Raw genomic sequence first — 7577 nt, forward strand, 5'->3', positions numbered from 1 at the left:
TTAATCATTGTCGAACTAAATTGTCCCCTTCTCTGTTGGACCCGCCCTCACTCTCTCAGGGTCTCGTGGTCCTGACATAGGTAGACAAACTGGCATAACACATTTTTATCTTGGGTTTTGCATGGTTTATATGACAGGGAGGGAGCAACTTACAAAAAGATGGCTTTTCATAACTCACTCGTCATTCAAGCCCCACCCACAGTCTCCATTAGCTTTCCCCCGTGCCCCATGGGTAGTCCTCAGTCTCCACCATTCACCCAGGCTGCCGCACACTTCCTGATCCCAGCTCCTGAGACCAGCGTACCCTTGGCGCTCTCCCTCCTCCAATCTGACAGCAGCCGGCTAGGCTCCACCCTTCTTCCCAGGGTGCCCTGTGCTCAAGGTGCCCTGTACTCACCCGTCACTCATGCTTTTCAGAGGAATGAGTGGTTTCCCCACTACAATCATATTCAGACTCTGTCCCCCAGTTCCACCCCACCCACTACCCTACCTCGACAGCATGTCCTTTATTTGGGGTGCTTTTTTGAGACAGGGTCTCCCTGTAGCCCCAGCTAGCCTACAATCATTATGTAGACCAGGTTGGCCTCAGTCTCACAGAGATCCACTTGCCTCTGCCTCCTGAGTGCTAGGATTAAAGGCATATGCCACCATGCCCAATTTACTACTTTTTAAAAACCTATTGAGTCTGATTTGTGTTCCCTAAAAGCTCTTGGATATAGGTCTGTCCCTTGGAGTCTGGTCAACCTACCAGATCTCACACCCTTACAGAAACTAACTATCAGCGCCTGACTTTTTTTTTTTTTTTTTTTTTTTTTTTTTTTTTTTGGTCTTTTTGAGCTCCTGGCTTTTTAAGACGAATGTCTTCACTTCACTATTATGCCCACCACAAATGATATACTTGTGTTCTGTATTCCATTCTTCTTTAACTTTTTCTTTGATTTCACACCTAGTACTTCCTTGACTTAATCCATTACTTTCTTGTTCTCCACTAATGTGGTAACTGTTATTTGGGCTTCTTGAATGTGTTGTTTTGTAGAAATAAAAAAGGAAGGAGAGAGAGAGAGAGAGAGAGAGAGAGAGAGAGAGAGAGAGGCAGAAAAGTCTGTTTCCTACTGAGGAGTTCAGCTTCATGACTCAGTTCTGAGGACACACTCTGTCTTGGGAATGAGTGACCAGAATCCTGCAATGACCATATGTAAGCCTCAACAGAAGAACAGTCTTCTGAGATGCTGAAAGGCCCAGAGCAGCACAAAGGACAGAGACATGCCCCCTAGTATTGCATGTCACCTTTTAGTCCCAAAAGAACAAAGGTTACCAACCAATAGGCAATTTCTCTCAAAGCGCTGCTCCTTGGCTAACTTTCAGTGTTACATCTAAGTACAATGAAAGCCACAGAAACAGGATTAAATGATTTTTCATATTTTATTCAGTCTAAGGCAAAAAGAAAGGCAATTTTTTGGTTAGTTGAATTGGGAAGCCAATTCCTTGACTGGTCACCTCCTTCTGCCTGTGCTTAACTCCTCCAGTGTATTCTCTAGAAGCAACTAAGGGGAGTCTTTAAACACACCACAAAGGGAATGCTCCTCCTCAGCACTACAGGAATTCTGCCTGCCTTTCAGTTAAGAGTAGAGTCCACATTTCACTATTTCTTCACCTGTCCACCCCCTTACCACTCTGACCTCATCTGTCATTTCCTCACCTACCCCTCTACCCAAGTTATAACAGTCTCTACTGTCCCTACTACACCAGACAAGTTCTTATGATATTATTCTAAGAAGCAGTAAAACACATTTTTAAACAAAATAATTGCAATTCACCATTACTGAACCATAAAATACTGTATGTTTTCTGAATTCAAATTCAAGGAGATTTTACTTCTCAACATTTCATGTAAAACCATCAGTATTTATAGAATAAAGGTAAACTGTAATGTCCCAGGTGGATTTGAGCTAGCAAGTAGATCAGGCATTTGGAGAGCATTTTTTTAATGGCCTTTACTTAGGAAGTCAGACCTACCTTTGCCCTGAGACCATATTGCCCACTCTCACCGTAAAGAAATGGACATGAGAATTTTCCTCTAGGTGTTTGGCTTAGTGTCAACATTCCCTCCAGTTTATGTCAGTTAGTCAGACACCTTCCAGGATCTGGAGGTGCTCGGGGCAAGATGCTTTGGTTTGGGGACCAGACCAGGGCTTTTGGCTCCTGCTTGCTGGTCTTCTAAAGATGCATTTTAGCTCAGTTTTTAATCATCATCTCTGGGGGCCTAGCAGTGTAGACCCATGATCCCATTTTGTTCCATGAGTCTTGACTGAATTTTCAACTTCTGCCCTAAGTAGTAAATTCGGGGATGTATCACCTAGATCATCTCAGAAACACTTGTTGGGCAGTTGTAGCAATGGCAGTCACCATACGGCCTCTACTGTCAGCCTTTTAAGGACTACCATGGCTTCAAAGTGCTGTATACCCTATGATCACAAAAATTCTTTACCATATTTAGGTTGCCTCTTCACTCAAATGATGGTGTCCTTTGATATGCAGAAGTTGTTTAGTTTCATGAGGTCCTATTTGCCAATTGTTGGCTATAATGCTTGCACTATTGGAGTCCTGCTGAGAAAATCCTTTCCTGTACCTATAAGTTCCAGGGTATTCCTTACTTTTTCCTCTATCTGATTCAGGATATTGGGTCTTAAGTTGAGGTCCTTGATCCATTTAAAACTGAGTTGTGTGCATGATGAGAGATAGGATCTAGTTTCATTCTTCTACATGCCCTTATCCAGTCTTACCGACACCATTTGTTGACCATGCTGTCTTTTCTCGAGGCTGGAGTTTTGGATCCTTTGTCAAAAATCAGGTAGCAGTAAATGTGTGGATTTAAAGTTGTGTCCTCAGTTCTAGTCCACTGATCAATAGAGCTGTTTTTATGCCAGTACCATGCTGTTTTTAATACTGTAGCTCTGCAATATAATTTGAGTTCTGGGATGGTAATGCCTCCAGCAGTCCTTTTATTGTTCAAGATTATTTTGGCTACCCTGGGTTTTTTTGTGTGTGTTTCCATATAAAATTTGAGATTATTTTTCCATTTTTGTGAAAAATCGTCTTGGAATTTTAATGAATATTGCATTGAATTTGTAGATTGCTTTTGATAGGATGGTCATTTTCATAATATTCATCCTACTGATCCATGGACATGGGAAGTCTTTTCATCTTCTAGTATCTTTAATTTCTTTCTTCAGTGTGTTAAAGTTTTTTAAAACTATTTTATTATTTTTATTTTACATGTATTAGTGTTTTGCATGCATTTACATAAGTGCACCCATGCCATGCAATGCCTGTGGAGGTCCGAAGAGGACGTCAGATTCCCTGGAATTGGAGTTACAGATAGTTGTTAGCTGTCATGTGGGTGCTGGGAATTGAACCCAAGTCCTTTGTAAGAGCAATCAGTGCTCTTAACTGCTGAGCCATCTCTCCAGCCCCTTAAAGTTTTTATTGTACAAGCCATTCACTCCCTTATTAGATTTATTCCAATATATTTTATGGATTTGGAGGCTATCATGAATGGGAGTATTTCTCAGATTTCTTTCTTAGTATGTTTGGTGGTGGTGTACAGGAAAGCTACTGATTTGGGGGTATTAGCTTTATATCCTACTAATAGCACATCATTGTCTGCTATGAAGAACTTCAAAGTTCCTAACAGAAATGTTGCAACTGAGAAACTTGAAGAGGTGGAAAGCAAAGAAAAATCTATGAGATAAAAGAGTCTGGCCTGCCTAGGAATGAGTCCTTGACAAAGCATGAGTTCTTAATACGGGGTAATAAAATTTAAAGAGCTACTTTGCTTTCTTATATTTGGCCAAAAACCTCTTCTAATTTACTCTTTAAAATTTTTCTTCATTTTAATTCAGCTATTTTATTTTTTTAAATGAAGATATCAATTCTGAAAAACTGGGCAGAACATAGTTTAGGTTACGAATGAGGACCTAGGACACCTGACCTTACTACATCACAGAATTTACCAGTTTTGCACCCTGCAACTTATATATTAGCAGGATCCATTTGTCAGAAATTCCCTTTCAGCTATATATCCTTCAGGTTTAAAATAAGCTTAAGATAGAATCAATCCTTTGTTTCGAGATATGATGAATTTACTATTAATATTTCTGTTGCTGGCTAAAACCACCATGTAGAGGCTGAAAACATTTACCCCTATTTTATTATGATATTTTCTTATTCAAGTTAAAACTGCCTTTGAGCCAGTTCATCCAGTATCTAGAATACACATTAGCTGTGTCCAAAATCATGCACAGGCACTGCTTTCTCTTTGCCTGAAGGTGAGGACAGGCAGCGCTTTCCAGCTCTCCTCAGCCTTACTTGCAAGTGGCTGATTTCTGTGCCAAGCCCATTCCACTTGGCCCCTTATGAGTGGTTCTGAATTCCAAAGGCTGCTTGTTTGAAAATTCATGAGCTTCTCAATGATGCAGTTCCCTTTTTGGCTGCCCCATTGCTCAGTTAGTTCAGACAACAAGCTGCTTAAGGATGGATTTTTTTTTTTCCTATCAGCTGCCAAAAACCTAACTGGGGGGTTGGTATTTTACTGCTATTGTGGAATTTTCAGAAGTTTGGAAAACAGAGGATTTTATTTTTTGTTTTGTTTTGATATAGGACATTTTGACAATGGCTTTGGCAGCGATACAAAAATCTCTGCGCTTGTAAACCAGAATAACATTTGCAGCCATCTGGCTCCCATGTAGCACCCTCTGAGCGGAATAGATATAAAAACAGTTAGCAATTAAGGGGTTTGAATGATTTTCCCATTAGCTTCTCTAGAGAACTATCCCATGATCAAGAACTACAGCAATGGAAGAGTGCTGGTTCTTTATCAGCATAGTTCTTATGATAAGAACTGATGCTTCCATTATTTCTTAATTTTTCAGCTCCCCTCCCCCAACTATCATCACCAATCATCATTCGGATTTCTGGACCCAGATTGTTCCTCAGTAGAACTGCAAAATCCACTAAAAGATTCACTGTGTGTCTGGATAGGTTGATTAATTTCTTTTCTGATTATGATTTGGACTTAATCCAAGGAATGTAGAAAAAACTTTAAAACACCATCATAGAGATCACTTTTATCTTTACATTTCAAAGCTTAATCTTCTTTATGTAGCAAACATTATTTTGTTAGGATACTTTTTTTTTTACTTTTTTTTTCTTTTTTAATGTGTATGCATGCATTACCTGCATGTAGGTAAGTGCACCCGTGTCATGCAATGGCCACGAAGGTCAGAAGAGGCTGTCGGATCCCCTGGGACTGGAGTTACGGACAGTTGTTAGCTGCCTTTTGGGTGCTGGGATTCGAACCCAGGTCTTCTGCAAGAACAACCAGTGTTCTTAACCGCTGAGCCATCTCTCCAGCCCCTGTTAGGATATTTTTAAACAATAAAGCACAGTTGGTTTTTAATGTTTTTTCTTGAAACTGAAAAGACAAAGTACCTTTAAGCTAGTAACTATGGCTTTTGGCTGCTTTAAATATTTTTCGTAATTATCAGTGTATATCAAGATACATAAATGCTATCTTCAACCCAATTTCTTGTCAACTTCCAGTACAGTCATAGGAAGCCAAAGCTACCCAGTTGCCCCAAAAGAAATTTGGTCAAATTGTACCAACATAAAGGAGTGTAAGTGAAGGGTTTCTACTTTCCCCATTTAGCTTGCTTCCCAGAGTTCTTTCATGCCTGTCCAAAAAAGTGTGGCCTACTAGTAATCTATAAAAGATGCTTTGTGCCCTCCTTATTTTGCACTTCTTACATTGAGTAGCATATTTTTATCCAAGACTTCAGAGATTTTTCACTTAGGCTGTCAAGTTCAGAAAAATTAGAGCTAGAAGAGATCAGACAGGAATTCTCCCATACAGATTAGCATGCTGAAGGAAAATGATGTAAAGAGCAGACTCTCCAGCAACCCAGTCGCCTGTGCTTGAGCACGCTTTGCAGCCTGGCTAAGACATCAACAGGTGACAGTCTCATGCACTTGGGCTAGTGATTTACAGAGTCGCTTCCTGATTTAATAGAGTATAAGAAAGGATTGTTGTTATACCAACTAAAAAGAATCATAAAACAGTAATGAATGTTATGAAACTTCATGAATATTTCATGTGAAGACAAGCTATCAGATTTATCTTAAGGTTAAATAGCACATGGACAATAAATCAAGTCCAAGGTGGAATTGCTTAAAGTTCATAGTTGGTGAGAACTCTTCAACATCGTAACCAAGGCTATTTATGAGTGTTTATTATTTCAATTAAGTCCTAATCTGGGTAACGTAAGATAAAGGAAAAAATTCAGTTTAAAAAAATCACTTCAGGAAGGATCAGAAAATTTCTAAGAAGGATTAAAAGTATTTTTTAACTAAATTGGCTATATTGAAATTTTATCATTGACATTATCAAGTGCTTAAAACTGCAATCAATATTCAGTACAAAGATATCACAAGGCTTTTATGGGGCCATGAAATTGGATAATGAACATGAGATTATTCTTTAGCTATGAATCTTGCGTATAGCCATCATTTATACTAGTTTAATATAGAGCCAGGTCCAAGGTAATTTCTCATCTAGAATATTTACAGTCACCTTAAAATTCCCTTTTTATTTTGTTAGACAGGTATATTTGATTTCTTCAACAGAACTTCAGAAAAGTTTCCTTTCACAATCCACACTGTCACAGAAGTGAGATTTAGCTCTGATTATGTAGGTTCCTCCTAGCATTGTGGCCTACTACGAGCAAACTCCTTAATTCCTCTAGATTAAGATTTTCCTCTTCTGTATCCTTATCAAAGTATAAAAAATGTCATGATGTCTGGCATAATGGGTGCTTTGTAAAGAAAGGGGTAGGAACATGCCCCAGAATTTAGAGCCAAAATGGTATCTTAACAAAACTCTGTTGAAGGTGAAAGCTGTGTAAATAATAAGTCATAGAAAAGTAAGGTTCAGACAAAGAGGAGAAAAAATGATCAGAAAAGCTGAGAAAGTTGTCATGGTTGAAATGTGTTCACTATATGGGTTGTTTTTTAAACACCTTTTAACTACCATAATAATAATAATGGGTTCCATTACAACATTTTCATACATGTGCATTATTACACCCTGCTCGTATTCAGCCCCTGTTTGTTCCCTTTACTCCTCCTACTGATTTCCTGGTTGCTCACACAGTCCCCCTTCATCATGGCTCATATCTGTGTATACAGAGGCAAAGAGACAGAGAGACACATACAGAGACAGAGACAGAGACTGATTCTGCACATGAGAGAAAACGTGTAATGCTTTTCTTTCTGAATCTATCTCTTTTGCTCAACATGATGATCTCAAGTTCCATTCATTTCCCTGCAAAGGAGACACAGATGGCCTACAAGCCTTTCAAGGATCCTGAGTTCTACCTCAGGGTAATGAATTTCACTGAAGGCCTTCAACTGTGTAAGGATATACCTACATTCCCTTTGTATCTTATTTAACAGTTCATCATTTATTCATTATTGTACACTCCTATCCTTCATTCTAAAGTGAAAAGCAAGAATTTGACTAG

The sequence above is a fragment of the Nannospalax galili genome, unplaced genomic scaffold, assembly GCF_000622305.1.
Source record: "Nannospalax galili isolate Female #2095 unplaced genomic scaffold, S.galili_v1.0 scaffold895, whole genome shotgun sequence".
In the NCBI taxonomy this organism is placed as follows: domain Eukaryota; kingdom Metazoa; phylum Chordata; class Mammalia; order Rodentia; family Spalacidae; genus Nannospalax; species Nannospalax galili.